This window comes from Copadichromis virginalis, linkage group LG3 (assembly GCF_057382275.1).
Source record: "Copadichromis virginalis isolate Kocher_CV1m ecotype Utaka linkage group LG3, C_Virginalis_male_GT1.1, whole genome shotgun sequence".
NCBI classification, from domain to species: domain Eukaryota; kingdom Metazoa; phylum Chordata; class Actinopteri; order Cichliformes; family Cichlidae; genus Copadichromis; species Copadichromis virginalis.
In genome coordinates this window covers 58,197,064-58,213,748 of record NC_140620.1, presented here as the reverse complement: position 1 = coordinate 58,213,748, position 16,685 = coordinate 58,197,064, and the positions used below count along the sequence as shown (strand labels likewise).

Here is a 16,685-nt window from a genome sequence, read left to right as displayed (position 1 = left end):
GATTGTTGAAGATGGCCTCAGGAACCAGCACAGGGCCTGGTGTGTTGTACATGGCCACAGCAAGGAGCACAGGGCCTGGTTTGGTGAAGATGGCCTCGGCCAGAAGCGCAGGGCCTGGTGTGATGTGAGTGGCCTGAGCAAGAGCCACAGGCCTTGGTGTGGTGTAAGTGGCCTCAGCCAGCAGCCACAGGCCCTGGTGTGGTGTAAGTCGCCTCAGCCAGAAGCCACAGGCACTGGTGTGGTGTAAGTGGCCTCAGCCAGCAGCCACAGGCCCTGGTGTGGTGTAGGTGGCCTCAGCCAGCAGCCACAGGCCCTGGTGTGGTGTAGGTGGCCTCAGCCAGCAGCCACAGGCCCTGGTGTGGTGTAAGTGGCCTCAGCCAGCAGCCACAGGCCCTGGTGTGGTGTAAGTGGCCTGAGCAAGAGCCACAGGCCCTGGTGTGGTGTAAGTGGCCTGAGCAAGAGCCACAGACCCTGGTGTGGTGTAATTGGCCTCAATAGCAACTAATTCCCTGGTGTGGTGTAGGTGGCCTCAGCCAGCAGCCACAGGCCCTGGTGTGGTGTAAGTGGCCTCAGCCAGCAGCCACAGGCCCTGGTGTGGTGTAAGTCGCCTCAGCCAGAAGCCACAGGCACTGGTGTGGTGTAAGTGGCCTCAGCCAGCAGCAAAAGGGCCCTGGTGTGGTGTAAGTGGCCTCAGCCAGCAGCCACAGGCCCTGGTGTGGTGTAGGTGGCCTCAGCCAGCAGCCACAGGCCCTTGTGTGGTGTAATTGGCCTCAATAGCAACTAATGCCCTGGTGTGGTCTAGGTGGCCTCAGCCAGCAGCCACAGGCCCTGGTGTGGTGTAAGTGGCCTAAGCCAGAGCCACAGGGCCTGGTTTGGTGAAGATGGCCTCGGCCAGAAGCGCAGGGCCTGGTGTGATGTGAGTGGCCTGAGCAAGAGCCACAGGCCTTGGTGTGGTGTAAGTGGCCTCAGCCAGCAGCCACAGGCCCTGGTGTGGTGTAAGTCGCCTCAGCCAGAAGCCACAGGCACTGGTGTGGTGTAAGTGGCCTCAGCCAGCAGCCACAGGCCCTGGTGTGGTGTAGGTGGCCTCAGCCAGCAGCCACAGGCCCTGGTGTGGTGTAGGTGGCCTCAGCCAGCAGCCACAGGCCCTGGTGTGGTGTAAGTGGCCTCAGCCAGCAGCCACAGGCCCTGGTGTGGTGTAAGTGGCCTGAGCAAGAGCCACAGGCCCTGGTGTGGTGTAAGTGGCCTCAGCCAGCAGCCACAGACCCTGGTGTGGTGTAATTGGCCTCAATAGCAACTAATGCCCTGGTGTGGTGTAGGTGGCCTCAGCCAGCAGCCACAGGCCCTGGTGTGGTGTAAGTGGCCTGAGCAAGAGCCACAGGGCCTGGTTTGGTGAAGATGGCCTCGGCCAGAAGCGCAGGGCCTGGTGTGATGTGAGTGGCCCGAGCAAGAGCCACAGGCCCTGGTGTGGTGTAAGTGGCCTCAGCCAGCAGCCACAGGCCCTGGTGTGGTGTAAGTCGCCTCAGCCAGAAGCCACAGGCACTGGTGTGGTGTAAGTGGCCTCAGCCAGCAGCAAAAGGGCCCTGGTGTGGTGTAAGTCGCCTCAGCCAGCAGCCACAGGCCCTGGTGTGGTGTAGATGGCCTCAGCCAGCAGCCACAGGCCCTGGTGTGGTGTAAGTGGCCTCAGCCAGCAGCCACAGGCCCTGGTGTGGTCTAAGTGGCCTCAGCCAGAAGCACAGGGCCTGGTGTGATATGAGTGGCCTGAGCAAGAGCCACAGGCCCTGGTGTGGTGTAAGTGGCCTGAGCCAGCAGCCACAGGCCCTGGTGTGGTGTAGGTGGCCTCAGCCAGCAGCCACAAGCCCTTGTGTGGTGTAAGTGGCCTCAGCCAGCAGCCACAGGCCCTGGTGTGGTGTAAGTGGCCTCAGCCAGAGCCACAGGCCCTGATGTGGTGTAAGTGGCCCCAGCCGGTCACTCAGGCCCTGGTGTGGTGTAGGTGGCATCAGCTAGCAGCACAAGACATTGGAAAACAGCCAAAAGCAATGTCGTTAATGTGCCCTCATTAATGGGCAGCTGCTTTTGGTCTTTTAATACACCCCTTCTCTGGATCAAAAGCGGTTCAATGACATGAAAATGAAAGGCTTACAGCACCAGGTATTCCCAGGCTGTCTCCCATCCAAGTACTAACCAAGCCCAGCCCTGCTCAGCTTCCGAGATCAGACGAGGTCGGGCGTGCTCAGGGTGGTATGGCCGTAAGCTGCTGGCCCCAGCACAATGTCTCAATTTATGGATTCAGGTGATTAGGTGGCAAGTACCTGAAGTTACGAAGACAATCCTATAACCCTACCTTGATGTTTGCATAATACCCTAACCCAAAGGCTCAGTTTAGCATTTATCCAACAGCACAGGCCCTGGATTGTTGAAGATGGCCTCAGGAACCAGCACAGGGCCTGGTGTGTTGTACATGGCCTCAGCCAGCAGCCACAGGCCCTGGTGTGGTGTAAGTGGCCTCAGCCAGTGCCACAGGCCCTGGTGTGGTGTAATTGGCCTCAATAGCAACTAAGGCCCTGGTGTGGTGTAAGTGGCCTGAGCAAGAGCCACATACCCTGGTGTGGTGTAATTGGCCTCAATAGCAACTAAGGCCCTGGTGTGGTGTAAGTGGCTTCAGCCAGCAGCCACAGGCCCTTGTGTGGTGTAATAGGCCTCAATAGCAACTAAGGCCCTGGTGTGGTGTAGGTGGCCTAAGCCAGCAGCCACAGGCCCTGGTGTGGTGTAAGTGGCCTCAGCCAGTGCCACAGGCCCTGGTGTGGTGTAAGTGGCCTGAGCAAGAGCCACAGGCCCTGGTGTGTTGTAAGTGGCCTGAGCAAGAGCCACAGGCCCTGGTGTGGTGTAGGTGGCCTCAGCCAGCAGCCACAGGCCCTGGTGTGGTGTAGGTGGCCTCAGCCAGCAGCCACAAGCCCTTGTGTGGTGTAAGTGGCCTCAGCCAGCAGCCACAGGCCCTGGTGTGGTCTAAGTGGCCTCAGCCAGTGCCACAGGCCCTGGTGTGGTGTAAGTGGCCTGAGTAAGAGCCACAGGCCCTGGTGTGGTGTAAGTGGCCTAAGCCAGAGCCACAGGCCCTGGTGTGGTGTAAGTGGCCTGAGCAAGAACCACAGGGCCTGGTTTGGTGAAGATGGCCTCGGCCAGAAGCGCAGGGCCTGGTGTGATGTGAGTGGCCTGAGCAAGAGCCACAGGCCCTGGTGTGGTGTAAGTGGCCTCAGCCAGCAGCCACAGGCCCTGGTGTGGTGTAAGTGGCCTCAGCCAGCAGCAAAAGGGCCCTGGTGTGGTGTAGGTGGCCTCAGCCAGCAGCCACAGGCCCTGGTGTGGTGTAAGTGGCCTCAATAGCAACTAATGCCCTGGTGTGGTGTAGGTGGCCTCAGCCAGCAGCCACAGGCCCTGGTGTGGTGAAAGTGGCCTCAGCCAGAGCCACAGGCCCTGGTGTGGTGAAAGTGGCCTCAGCCAGAGCCACAGGCCCTGATGTGGTGTAAGTGGCCCCAGCCGGTCACTCAGGCCCTTGTGTGGTGTAGGTTGCATCAGCTAGCAGCACAAGACATTGGAAAAGAGCCAAAAGCAGTGTCGTTAATGTGCCCTCATTAATGGGCAGCTGCTTTTGGTCTTTTAATACACCCCTTCTCTGGATCAAAAGCGGTTCAATGACATGAAAATCAAAGGCTTACAGCACCAGGTATTCCCAGGCAGTCTCCCATCCAAGTACTAACCAAGCCCAGCCCTGCTTAGCTTCCGAGATCAGACGAGGTCGGGCGTGCTCAGGGTGGTATGGCCGTAAGCTGTTGGCGCCAGCACAATGTCTCAATTTATGGATTCAAGTGATTAGGTGGCAAGTACCTGAAGTTACGAAGACAATGCTATAACCATACCTGCATGTTTGCATAATACCCTAACCCAAAGGCTCAGTTTGGCATTTATCCAACAGCACAGGCCCTGGATTGTTGAAGATGGCCTCAGGAACCAGCACAGGGCCTGGTGTGTTGTACATGGCCACAGCAAGGAGCACAGGGCCTGGTTTGGTGAAGATGGCCTCGGCCAGAAGCGCAGGGCCTGGTGTGATGTGAGTGGCCTGAGCAAGAGCCACAGGCCTTGGTGTGGTGTAAGTGGCCTCAGCCAGCAGCCACAGGCCCTGGTGTGGTGTAAGTCGCCTCAGCCAGAAGCCACAGGCACTGGTGTGGTGTAAGTGGCCTCAGCCAGCAGCCACAGGCCCTGGTGTGGTGTAGGTGGCCTCAGCCAGCAGCCACAGGCCCTTGTGTGGTGTAATTGGCCTCAATAGCAACTAAGGCCCTGGTGTGGTGTAGGTGGCCTAAGCCAGCAGCCACAGGCCCTGGTGTGGTGTAAGTGGCCTCAGCCAGTGCCACAGGCCCTGGTGTGGTGTAAGTGGCCTGAGCAAGAGCCACAGACCCTGGTGTGGTGTAATTGGCCTCAATAGCAACTAAGGCCCTGGTGTGGTGTAGGTGGCCTCAGCCAGCAGCCACAGGCCCTGGTGTGGTGTAAGTGGCCTCAATAGCAACTAAGGCCCTGGTTTGGTGTATGTGGCCTCAGCCAGCAAATAAGGCCGTGGTGTGGTGTAGGTGGCATCAGCTAGCAGCACAAGACATTGGAAAACAGCCAAAAGCAATGTCGTTAATGTGCCCTCATTAATGGGCAGCTGCTTTTGGTCTTTTAATACACACCTTCTCTGGATCAAAAGCGGTTCAATGACATGAAAGGCTTACAGCACCAGGTATTCCCAGGCAGTCTCCCATCCAAGTACTAACCAAGCCCAGCCCTGCTTAGCTTCCGAGATCAGACGAGGTCGGGCGTGCTCAGGGTGGTATGGCCGTAAGCTGCTGGCCCCAGCACAATGTCTCAATTTATGGATTCAAGTGATTAGGTGGCAAGTACCTGAAGTTACGAAGACAATCCTATAACCATACCTGCATGTTTGCATAATACCCTAACCCAAAGGCTCAGTTTGGCATTTATCCAACAGCACAGGCCCTGGATTGTTGAAGATGGCGTCAGGAACCAGCACAGGACCTGGTGTGTTGTACATGGCCACAGCAAGCAGCACAGGGCCTGGTTTGGTGAAGATGGCCTCGGCCAGAAGCACAGGGCCTGGTGTGATATGAGTGGCCTGAGCAAGAGCCACAGGCCCTGGTGTGTTGTAAGTGGCCTCAGCCAGCAGCCACAGGCCCTGGTGTGGTGTAGGTGGCCTCAGCCAGCAGCCACAGGCCCTTGTGTGGTGTAATTGGCCTCAATAGCAACTAAGGCCCTGGTGTGGTGTAGGTGGCCTCAGCCAGCAGCCACAGGCCCTGGTGTGGTGTAAGTGGCCTCAGCCAGCAGCCACAGGCCCTGGTGTGGTGTAAGTGGCCTGAGCAAGAGCCACAGACCCTGGTGTGGTGTAATTGGCCTCAATAGCAACTAAGGCCCTGGTGTGGTGTAGGTGGCCTCAGCCAGCAGCCACAGGCCCTGGTGTGGTGTAAGTGGCCTCAGCCAGCAGCCACAGGCCCTGGTGTGGTGTAAGTGGCATCAGCTAGCAGCACAAGACATTGGAAAACAGCCAAAAGCAATGTCGTTAATGTGCCCTCATTAATGGGGAGCTGCTTTTGGTCTTTTAATACACCCCTTCTCTGGATCAAAAGCGGTTCAATGACATGAAAATGAAAGGCTTACAGCACCAGGTATTCCCAGGCAGTCTCCCATCCAAGTACTAACCAAGCCCAGCCCTGCTTAGCTTCCGAGATCAGACGAGGTCGGGCGTGCTCAGGGTGGTATGGCCGAAAGCTGCTGGCTCCAGCACAATGTCTCAATTTATGGATTCAAGTGATTAGGTGGCAAGTACCTGAAGTTACGTAGACAATCCTATAACCATACCTGCATGTTTGCATAATACACTAACCCAAAGGCTCAGTTTGGCATTTATCCAACAGCACAGGCCCTGGATTGTTGAAGATGGCCTCAAGAACCAGCACAGGACCTGGTGTGTTTTACATGGCCACAGCAAGCAGCACAGGGCCTGGTTTGGTGAAGATGGCCTCAGCAAGCAGCCACAGGCCCTGGTTTGGTGTAAGTGGCCTCAGCCAGCAGCCACAGGCCCTGGTGTGGTGTAAGTGGCCTCAGCCAGCAGCCACAGGCCCTGGTGTGGTCTAAGTGGCCTCAGCCAGTGCCACAGGCCCTGGTGTGGTGTAAGTGGCCTGAGTAAGAGCCACAGGCCCTGGTGTGGTGTAAGTGGCCTCAGCCAGCAGCCACAGGCCCTGGTGTGGTGTAAGTGGCCTGAGCAAGTGCCACAGGCCCTGGTGTGGTGTAAGTGGCCTAAGCCAGAGCCACAGGCCCTGGTGTGGTGTAAGTGGCCTGAGCAAGAGCCACAGGGCCTGGTTTGGTGAAGATGGCCTCGGCCAGAAGCGCAGGGCCTGGTGTGATGTGAGTGGCCTGAGCAAGAGCCACAGGCCCTGGTGTGGTGTAATTGGCCTCAATAGCAACTAAGGCCCTGGTGTGGTGTAAGTGGCCTGAGCAAGAGCCACATACCCTGGTGTGGTGTAATTGGCCTCAATAGCAACTAAGGCCCTGGTGTGGTGTAGGTGGCCTCAGCCAGCAGCCACAGGCCCTGGTGTGGTGTAAGTGGCCTCAGCCAGAGCAACAGGCCCTGATGTGGTGTAAGTGGCCCCAGCCGGTCACTCAGGCCCTGGTGTGGTGTAGGTGGCATCAGCTAGCAGCACAAGACATTGGAAAACAGCCAAAAGCAATGTCGTTAATGTGCCCTCATTAATGGGGAGCTGCTTCTGGTCTTTTAATACACCCCTTCTCTGGATCAAAAGCGGTTCAATGACATGAAAATGAAAGGCTTACAGCACCAGGTATTCCCAGGCAGTCTCCCATCCAAGTACTAACCAAGCCCAGCCCTGCTTAGCTTCCGAGATCAGACGAGGTCAGGCGTGCTCAGGGTGGTATGGCCGTAAGCTGCTGGCCCCAGCACAATGTCTCAATTTATGGATTCAAGTGATTAGGTGGCAAGTACCTGAAGTTACGAAGACAATCCTATAACCATACCTTCATGTTTGCATAATACCCTAACCAAAAGGCTCAGTTTGGCATTTATCCAACAGCACAGGCCCTGGATTGTTGAAGATGGCCTCAAGAACCAGCACAGGACCTGGTGTGTTTTACATGGCCACAGCAAGCAGCACAGGGCCTGGTTTGGTGAAGATGGCCTCAGCAAGCAGCCACAGGCCCTGGTTTGGTGTAAGTGGCCTCAGCTAGCAGCCACAGGCCCTGGTGTGGTGTGAGTGGCCTCAGCCAGCAGCCACAGGCCCTGGTGTGGTCTAAGTGGCCTCAGCCAGTGCCACAGGCCCTGGTGTGGTGTAAGTGGCCTAAGCCAGAGCCACAGGCCCTGGTGTGGTGTAAGTGGCCTAAGCCAGAGCCACAGGCCCTGGTGTGGTGTAAGTGGCCTGAGCAAGAACCACAGGGCCTGGTTTGGTGAAGATGGCCTCGGCCAGAAGCGCAGGGCCTGGTGTGATGTGAGTGGCCTGAGCAAGAGCCACAGGCCCTGGTGTGGTGTAAGTGGCCTCAGCCAGCAGCCACAGGCCCTGGTGTGGTGTAAGTGGCCTCAGCCAGAAGCCACATGCACTGGTGTGTTGTAAGTGGCCTCAGCCAGCAGCAAAAGGGCCCTGGTGTGGTGTAGGTGGCCTCAGCCAGCAGCCACAGGCCCTGGTGTGGTGTAAGTGGCCTCAATAGCAACTAAGGCCCTGGTGTGGTGTAAGTGGCTTCAGCCAGCAGCCACAGGCCCTGGTGTGGTGTAAGTGGCCTCAGCCAGCAGCCACAGGCCCTGGTGTGGTGTAGGTGGCCTCAGCCAGCAGCCACAGGCCCTGGTGTGGTGTAAGTGGCCTCAATAGCAACTAAGGCCCTGGTGTGGTGTAAGTGGCTTCAGCCAGCAGCCACAGGCTCTGGTGTGGTGTAACTGGCCTCAGCCAGCAGCCACAGGCCCTGGTGTGGTGTAAGTGGCCTCAGCCAGAGCCACAGGCCCTGATGTGGTGTAAGTGGCCCCAGCCGGTCACTCAGGCCCTGGTGTGGTGTAGGTGGCATCAGCTAGCAGCACAAAACATTGGAAAACAGCCAAAAGCAGTGTCGTTAATGTGCCCTCATTAATGGGGAGCTGCTTCTGGTCTTTTAATACACCCCTTCTCTGGATCAAAAGCGGTTCAATGACATGAAAATTAAAGGCTTACAGCACCAGGTATTCCCAGGCAGTCTCCCATCCAAGTACTAACCAAGCCCAGCCCTGCTTAGCTTCCGAGATCAGACGAGGTCGGGCGTGCTCAGGGTGGTATGGCCGTAAGCTGCTGGGCCCAGCACAATGTCTCAATTTATGGATTCAAGTGATTAGGTGGCAAGTACCTGAAGTTACGAAGACAATCCTATAACCATACCTGCATGTTTGCATAATACCCTAACCCAAAGGCTCAGTTTGGCATTTATCCAACAGCACAGGCCCTGGATTGTTGAAGATGGCCTCAGGAAACAGCACAGGGCCTGGTGTGTTGTACATGGCCACAGCAAGCAGCACAGGCCCTGGTGTGGTGTAGGTGGCCTCAGCCAGCAGCCACAAGCCCTTGTGTGGTGTAAGTGGCCTCAGCCAGCAGCCACAGGCCCTGGTGTGGTGTAGGTGGCCTCAGCCAGCAGCCACAGGCCCTTGTGTGGTGTAATTGGCCTCAATAGCAACTAAGGCCCTGGTGTGGTGTAGGTGGCCTCAGCCAGCAGCCACAGGCCCTGGTGTGGTGTAAGTGGCCTGAGCAAGAGCCACAGGCCCTGGTGTGGTGTAAGTGGCCTGAGCAAGAGCCACAGACCCTGGTGTGGTGTAATTGGCCTCAATAGCAACTAATGCCCTGGTTTGGTGTAGGTGGCCTCAGCCAGCAGCCACAGGCCCTGGTGTGGTGTAAGTGGCCTGAGCAAGAGCCACAGGCCCTGGTGTGGTGTAAGTGGCCTGAGCAAGAGCCACAGACCCTGGTGTGGTGTAATTGGCCTCAATAGCAACTAATGCCCTGGTGTGGTGTAGGTGGCCTCAGCCAGCAGCCACAGGCCCTGGTGTGGTGAAAATGGCCTCAGCCAGAGCCACAGGCCCTGGTGTGGTGTAAGTGGCCTGAGCAAGAGCCACAGGCCCTGGTGTGGTGTAATTGGCCTCAATAGCAACTAAGGCCCTGGTTTGGTGTATGTGGCCTCAGCCAGCAAATAAGGCCGTGGTGTGGTGTAGGTGGCATCAGCTAGCAGCACAAGACATTGGAAAACAGCCAAAAGCAATGTCGTTAATGTGCCCTCATTAATGGGCAGCTGCTTTTGGTCTTTTAATACACCCCTTCTCTGGATCAAAAGCGGTTCAATGACATGAAAATGAAAGGCTTACAGCACCAGGTATTCCCAGGCAGTCTCCCATCCAAGTACTAACCAAGCCCAGCCCTGCTTAGCTTCCGAGATCAGACGAGGTTGGGCGTGCTCAGGGTGGTATGGCCGTAAGCTGCTGGCCCCAGCACAATGTCTCAATTTATGGATTCAAGTGATTAGGTGGCAAGTACCTGAAGTTACGAAGACAATCCTATAACCATACCTGCATGTTTGCATAATACCCTAACCCAAAGGCTCAGTTTGGCATTTATCCAACAGCACAGGCCCTGGATTGTTGAAGATGGCGTCAGGAACCAGCACAGGGCCTGGTGTGTTGTACATGGCCACAGCAAGCAGCACAGGGCCTGGTTTGGTGAAGATGGCCTCGGCCAGAAGCACAGGGCCTGGTGTGATATGAGTGGCCTGAGCAAGAGCCACAGGCCCTGGTGTGTTGTAAGTGGCCTCAGCCAGCAGCCACAGGCCCTGGTGTGGTGTAGGTGGCCTCAGCCAGCAGCCACAGGCCCTTGTGTGGTGTAATTGGCCTCAATAGCAACTAAGGCCCTGGTGTGGTGTAGGTGGCCTCAGCCAGCAGCCACAGGCCCTGGTGTGGTGTAAGTGGCCTCAGCCAGCAGCCACAGGCCCTGGTGTGGTGTAAGTGGCATCAGCTAGCAGCACAAGACATTGGAAAACAGCCAAAAGCAATGTCGTTAATGTGCCCTCATTAATGGGGAGCTGCTTTTGGTCTTTTAATACACCCCTTCTCTGGATCAAAAGCGGTTCAATGACATGAAAATGAAAGGCTTACAGCACCAGGTATTCCCAGGCAGTCTCCCATCCAAGTACTAACCAAGCCCAGCCCTGCTTAGCTTCCGAGATCAGACGAGGTCGGGCGTGCTCAGGGTGGTATGGCCGTAAGCTGCTGGCCCCAGCACAATGTCTCAATTTATGGATTCAAGTGATTAGGTGGCAAGTACCTGAAGTTACGAAGACAATCCTATAACCATACCTGCATGTTTGCATAATACCCTAACCCAAAGGCTCAGTTTGGCATTTATCCAACAGCACAGGCCCTGGATTGTTGAAGATGGCCTCAAGAACCAGCACAGGACCTGGTGTGTTTTACATGGCCACAGCAAGCAGCACAGGGCCTGGTTTGGTGAAGATGGCCTCAGCAAGCAGCCACAGGCCCTGGTTTGGTGTAAGTGGCCTCAGCCAGCAGCCACAGGCCCTGGTGTGGTGTAAGTGGCCTCAGCCAGCAGCCACAGGCCCTGGTTTGGTGTAAGTGGCCTCAGCCAGCAGCCACAGGCCCTGGTGTGGTGTAAGTGGCCTCAGCCAGCAGCCACAGGCCCTGGTTTGGTGTAAGTGGCCTCAGCCAGCAGCCACAGGCCCTGGTGTGTTGTAAGTGGCCTCAGCCAGCAGCCACAGGCCCTGGTGTGGTGTAAGTGGCCTCAGCCAGTGCCACAGGCCCTTGTGTGGTGTAAGTGGCCTCAGCCAGCAGCCACAGGCCCTGGTGTGTTGTAAGTGGCCTCAGCCAGCAGCCACAGGCCCTGGTGTGGTGTAAGTGGCCTCAGCCAGTGCCACAGGCCCTGGTGTGGTGTAATTGGCCTCAATAGCAACTAAGGCCCTGGTGTGGTGTAAGTGGCCTGAGCAAGAGCCACATACCCTGGTGTGGTGTAATTGGCCTCAATAGCAACTAAGGCCCTTGTGTGGTGTAAGTGGCCTCAGCCAGCAGCCACAGGGCCTGGTTTGGTGAAGATGGCCTCAGCAAGCAGCCACAGGCCCTGGTTTGGTGTAAGTGGCCTCAGCTAGCAGCCACAGGCCCTGGTGTGGTGTGAGTGGCCTCAGCCAGCAGCCACAGGCCCTGGTGTGGTCTAAGTGGCCTCAACCAGTGCCACAGGCCCTGGTGTGGTGTAAGTGGCCTGAGCAAGAGCCACAGGCCCTGGTGTGGTGTAAGTGGCCTCAGCCAGCAGCCACAGGCCCTGGTGTGGTGTAAGTGGCCTGAGCAAGTGCCACAGGCCCTGGTGTGGTGTAAGTGGCCTAAGCCAGAGCCACAGGCCCTGGTGTGGTGTAAGTGGCCTCAATAGCAAATAAGGCCCTGGTGTGGTGTAAGTGGCCTCAGCCAGAAGCCACAGGCACTGGTGTGGTGTAAGTGGCCTCAGCCAGCAGCAAAAGGGCCCTGGTGTGGTGTAGGTGGCCTCAGCCAGCAGCCACAGGCCCTGGTGTGGTGTAAGTGGCCTCAATAGCAACTAAGGCCCTGGTGTGGTGTAAGTGGCTTCAGCCAGCAGCCACAGGCCCTGGTGTGGTGTAAATGGCCTCAGCCAGCAGCCACAGGCCCTGGTGTGGTGTAGGTGGCCTCAGCCAGCAGCCACAGGCCCTGGTGTGGTGTAAGTGGCCTCAATAGCAACTAAGGCCCTGGTGTGGTGTAAGTGGCTTCAGCCAGCAGCCACAGGCTCTGGTGTGGTGTAACTGGCCTCAGCCAGCAGCCACAGGCCCTGGTGTGGTGTAAGTGGCCTCAGCCAGAGCCACAGGCCCTGATGTGGTGTAAGTGGCCCCAGCCGGTCACTCAGGCCCTGGTGTGGTGTAGGTGGCATCAGCTAGCAGCACAAGACATTGGAAAACAGCCAAAAGCAGTGTCGTTAATGTGCCCTCATTAATGGGCAGCTGCTTTTGGTCTTTTAATACACCCCTTCTCTGGATCAAAAGCGGTTCAATGACATGAAAATTAAAGGCTTACAGCACCAGGTATTCCCAGGCAGTCTCCCATCCAAGTACTAACCAAGCCCAGCCCTGCTTAGCTTCCGAGATCAGACGAGGTCGGGCGTGCTCAGGGTGGTATGGCCGTAAGCTGCTGGCCCCAGCACAATGTCTCAATTTATGGATTCAAGTGATTAGGTGGCAAGTACCTGAAGTTACGAAGACAATCCTATAACCATACCTGCATGTTTGCATAATACCCTAACCCAAAGGCTCAGTTTGGCATTTATCCAACAGCACAGGCCCTGGATTGTTGAAGATGGCCTCAGGAACCAGCACAGGGCCTGGTGTGTTGTACATGGCCACAGCAAGCAGCACAGGGCCTGGTTTGGTGAAGATGGCCTCGGCCAGAAGCGCAGGGCCTGGTGTGATGTGAGTGGCCTGAGCAAGAGCCACAGGCCTTGGTGTGGTGTAAGTGGCCTCAGCCAGCAGCCACAGGCCCTGGTGTGGTGTAAGTCGCCTCAGCCAGAAGCCACAGGCACTGGTGTGGTGTAAGTGGCCTCAGCCAGCAGCAAAAGGGCCCTGGTGTGGTGTAAGTCGCCTCAGCCAGCAGCCACAGGCCCTGGTGTGGTGTAGGTGGCCTCAGCCAGCAGCCACAGGCCCTGGTGTGGTCTAAGTGGCCTCAGCCAGTGCCACAGGCCCTGGTGTGGTGTAAGTGGCCTGAGCAAGAGCCACAGGCCCTGGTGTGGTGTAATTGGCCTCAATAGCAACTAAGGCCCTGGTGTGGTGTAGGTGGCCTCAGCCAGCAGCCACAGGCCCTGGTGTGGTGTAAGTGGCCTCAGCCAGAGCCACAGGCCCTGATGTGGTGTAAGTGGCCCCAGCCGGTCACTCAGGCCCTGGTGTGGTGTAGGTGGCATCAGCTAGCAGCACAAGACATTGGAAAAGAGCCAAAAGCAATGTCGTTAATGTGCCCTCATTAGTGGGCAGCTGCTTTTGGTCTTTTAATACACCCCTTCTCTGGATCAAAAGCGGTTCAATGACATGAAAATGAAAGGCTTACAGCACCAGGTATTCACAGGCAGTCTCCCATCCAAGTACTAACCAAGCCCAGCCCTGCTTAGCTTGCGAGATCAGACGAGGTCAGGCGTGCTCAGGGTGGTATGGCCATAAGCTGCTGGCCCCAGCACAATGACTCAATTTATGGATTCAAGTGATTAGGTGGCAAGTACCTGAAGTTACGAAGACAATCCTATAACCATACCTGCATGTTTGCATAATACCCTAACCCAAAGGCTCAGTTTAGCATTTATCCAACAGCACAGGCCCTGGATTGTTGAAGATGGCCTCAGGAACCAGCACAGGGCCTGGTGTGTTGTACATGGCCACAGCTAGCAGCACAGGGCCTGGTTTGGTGAAGATGGCCTCGGCCAGAAGAGCAGGGCCTGGTGTGATGTGAGTGGCCTGAGCAAGAGCCACATACCCTGGTGTGGTGTAATTGGCCTCAATAGCAACTAAGGCCCTGGTGTGGTGTAGGTGGCCTCAGCCAGCAGCCACAGGCCCTGGTGTGGTGTAAGTGGCCTCAATAGCAACTAAGGCCCTGGTGTGGTGTAAGTGGCCTGAGCAAGAGCCACATACCCTGGTGTGGTGTAATTGGCCTCAATAGCAACTAAGGCCCCGGTGTGGTGTAGGTGGCCTCAGCCAGGAGCCACAGGCCCTGGTGTGGTGTAAGTGGCCCCAGCCGGTCACTCAGGCCCTGGTGTGGTGTAGGTGGCATCAGCTAGCAGCCACAGGCCCTGGTGTGGTGTGAGTGGCCTCAGCCAGCAGCCACAGGCCCTGGTGTGGTCTAAGTGGCCTCAGCCAGTGCCACAGGCCCTGGTGTGGTGTAAGTGGCCTGAGCAAGAGCCACAGGCCCTGGTGTGGTGTAAGTGGCCTCAGCCAGCAGCCACAGGCCCTGGTGTGGTGTAAGTGGCCTGAGCAAGTGCCACAGGCCCTGGTGTGGTGTAAGTGGCCTGAGCAAGTGCCACAGGCCCTGGTGTGGTGTAAGTGGCCTCAATAGCAAATAAGGCCCTGGTGTGGTGTAAGTGGCCTGAGCAAGAACCACAGGGCCTGGTTTGGTGAAGATGGCCTCGGCCAGAAGCGCAGGGCCTGGTGTGATGTGAGTGGCCTGAGCAAGAGCCACAGGCCCTGGTGTGGTGTAAGTGGCCTCAGCCAGCAGCCACAGGCCCTGGTGTGGTGTAAGTGGCCTCAGCCAGAAGCCACAGGCACTGGTGTGGTGTAAGTGGCCTCAGCCAGCAGCAAAAGGGCCCTGGTGTGGTGTAGGTGGCCTCAGCCAGCAGCCACAGGCCCTGGTGTGGTGTAAGTGGCCTCAATAGCAACTAAGGCCCTGGTGTGGTGTAAGTGGCTTCAGCCAGCAGCCACAGGCCCTGGTGTGGTGTAAGTGGCCTCAGCCAGCAGCCACAGGCCCTGGTGTGGTGTAGGTGGCCTCAGCCAGCAGCCACAGGCCCTGGTGTGGTGTAAGTGGCCTATATAGCAACTAAGGCCCTGGTGTGGTGTAAGTGGCTTCAGCCAGCAGCCACAGGCTCTGGTGTGGTGTAACTGGCCTCAGCCAGCAGCCACAGGCCCTGGTGTGGTGTAAGTGGCCTCAGCCAGAGCCACAGGCCCTGATGTGGTGTAAGTCGCCTCAGACAGAAGCCACAGGCACTGGTGTGGTGTAAGTGGCCTCAGCCAGCAGCAAAAGGGCCCTGGTGTGGTATAAGTCGCCTCAGCCAGCAGCCACAGGCCCTGGTGTGGTGTAGGTGGCCTCAGCCACCAGCCACAGGCCCTGGTGTGGTGTAAGTGGCCTCAGCCAGCAGCCACAGGCCCTGGTGTGGTGTAAGTGGCCTCAGCCAGCAGCCACAGGCCCTGGTGTGGTGTAAGTGGCCTCAGCCAGTGCCACAGGCCCTGGTGTGGTGTAAGTGGCCTGAGCAAGAGCCACAGGCCCTGGTGTGGTGTAAGTGGCCTGAGCAAGAGCCACAGACCCTGGTGTGGTGTAATTGGCCTCAATAGCAACTAATGCCCTGGTGTGGTGTAGGTGGCCTCAGCCAGCAGCCACAGGCCCTGGTGTGGTGTAAGTGGCCTGAGCAAGAGCCACAGGCCCTGGTGTGGTGTAAGTGGCCTGAGCAAGAGCCACAGACCCTGGTGTGGTGTAATTGGCCTCAATAGCAACTAATGCCCTGGTGTGGTGTAGGTGGCCTCAGCCAGCAGCCACAGGCCCTGGTGTGGTGAAAGTGGCCTCAGCCAGAGCCACAGGCCCTGATGTGGTGTAAGTGGCCCCAGCCGGTCACTCAGGCCCTTGTGTGGTGTAGGTTGCATCAGCTAGCAGCACAAGACATTGGAAAAGAGCCAAAAGCAGTGTCGTTAATGTGCCCTCATTAATGGGCAGCTGCTTTTGGTCTTTTAATACACCCCTTCTCTGGATCAAAAGCGGTTCAATGACATGAAAAATCAAAGGCTTACAGCACCAGGTATTCCCAGGCAGTCTCCCATCCAAGTACTAACCAAGCCCAGCCCTGCTTAGCTTCCGAGATCAGATGAGGTCAGGCGTGCTCAGGGTGGTATGGCCGTAAGCTGCTGGCTCCAGCACAATGTCTCAATTTATGGATTCAAGTGATTAGGTGGCAAGTACCTGAAGTTACGAAGACAATGCTATAACCATACCTGCATGTTTGCATAATACCCTAACCCAAAGGCTCAGTTTGGCATTTATCCAACAGCACAGGCCCTGGATTGTTGAAGATGGCCTCAGGAACCAGCACAGGGCCTGGTGTGTTGTACATGGCCACAGCAAGGAGCACAGGGCCTGGTTTGGTGAAGATGGCCTCGGCCAGAAGCGCAGGGCCTGGTGTGATGTGAGTGGCCTGAGCAAGAGCCACAGGCCTTGGTGTGGTGTAAGTGGCCTCAGCCAGCAGCCACAGGCCCTGGTGTGGTGTAAGTCGCCTCAGCCAGAAGCCACAGGCACTGGTGTGGTGTAAGTGGCCTCAGCCAGCAGCCACAGGCCCTGGTGTGGTGTAGGTGGCCTCAGCCAGCAGCCACAGGCCCTGGTGTGGTGTAGGTGGCCTCAGCCAGCAGCCACAGGCCCTGGTGTGGTGTAAGTGGCCTCAGCCAGCAGCCACAGGCCCTGGTGTGGTGTAAGTGGCCTGAGCAAGAGCCACAGGCCCTGGTGTGGTGTAAGTGGCCTGAGCAAGAGCCACAGACCCTGGTGTGGTGTAATTGGCCTCAATAGCAACTAATTCCCTGGTGTGGTGTAGGTGGCCTCAGCCAGCAGCCACAGGCCCTGGTGTGGTGTAAGTGGCCTCAGCCAGCAGCCACAGGCCCTGGTGTGGTGTAAGTCGCCTCAGCCAGAAGCCACAGGCACTGGTGTGGTGTAAGTGGCCTCAGCCAGCAGCAAAAGGGCCCTGGTGTGGTGTAAGTGGCCTCAGCCAGCAGCCACAGGCCCTGGTGTGGTGTAGGTGGCCTCAGCCAGCAGCCACAGGCCCTTGTGTGGTGTAATTGGCCTCAATAGCAACTAAGGCCCTGGTGTGGTGTAGGTGGCCTAAGCCAGCAGCCACAGGCCCTGG

At 57.3% G+C, this 16,685-nt stretch overlaps 7 non-coding genes and 4 pseudogenes across 7 annotated transcripts; all 11 read right to left on the bottom strand.

Annotated features, from left to right (window-relative positions):
* Positions 1–2,133: 2,133 nt before the first annotated feature.
* LOC146715707 (5S ribosomal RNA) lies at positions 2,134–2,252 on the bottom strand (annotated as a pseudogene).
* A 1,448-nt stretch (positions 2,253–3,700) lies between these two features.
* LOC146715706 (5S ribosomal RNA) lies at positions 3,701–3,819 on the bottom strand. Its single transcript, XR_014919563.1, has one exon. It is a non-coding gene; the product is annotated as a 5S ribosomal RNA (ribosomal RNA).
* A 931-nt stretch (positions 3,820–4,750) lies between these two features.
* On the bottom strand, positions 4,751–4,869 carry LOC146715705 (5S ribosomal RNA). Its single transcript, XR_014919562.1, has one exon. It is a non-coding gene; the product is annotated as a 5S ribosomal RNA (ribosomal RNA).
* An 821-nt stretch (positions 4,870–5,690) lies between these two features.
* Positions 5,691–5,809, bottom strand: LOC146715704 (5S ribosomal RNA; annotated as a pseudogene).
* A 1,054-nt stretch (positions 5,810–6,863) lies between these two features.
* On the bottom strand, positions 6,864–6,982 carry LOC146715703 (5S ribosomal RNA). Its single transcript, XR_014919904.1, has one exon. It is a non-coding gene; the product is annotated as a 5S ribosomal RNA (ribosomal RNA).
* Positions 6,983–8,239: 1,257 nt separating this feature from the next.
* On the bottom strand, positions 8,240–8,358 carry LOC146715702 (5S ribosomal RNA). Its single transcript, XR_014919561.1, has one exon. It is a non-coding gene; the product is annotated as a 5S ribosomal RNA (ribosomal RNA).
* Positions 8,359–9,411: 1,053 nt separating this feature from the next.
* LOC146715701 (5S ribosomal RNA) lies at positions 9,412–9,530 on the bottom strand (annotated as a pseudogene).
* Positions 9,531–10,194: 664 nt separating this feature from the next.
* LOC146715700 (5S ribosomal RNA) lies at positions 10,195–10,313 on the bottom strand. Its single transcript, XR_014919560.1, has one exon. It is a non-coding gene; the product is annotated as a 5S ribosomal RNA (ribosomal RNA).
* A 1,810-nt stretch (positions 10,314–12,123) lies between these two features.
* Positions 12,124–12,242, bottom strand: LOC146715699 (5S ribosomal RNA). The gene has a single exon (XR_014919559.1). It is a non-coding gene; the product is annotated as a 5S ribosomal RNA (ribosomal RNA).
* A 901-nt stretch (positions 12,243–13,143) lies between these two features.
* On the bottom strand, positions 13,144–13,262 carry LOC146715698 (5S ribosomal RNA; annotated as a pseudogene).
* Positions 13,263–15,578: 2,316 nt separating this feature from the next.
* Positions 15,579–15,697, bottom strand: LOC146715697 (5S ribosomal RNA). The gene has a single exon (XR_014919865.1). It is a non-coding gene; the product is annotated as a 5S ribosomal RNA (ribosomal RNA).
* Positions 15,698–16,685: the final 988 nt, after the last annotated feature.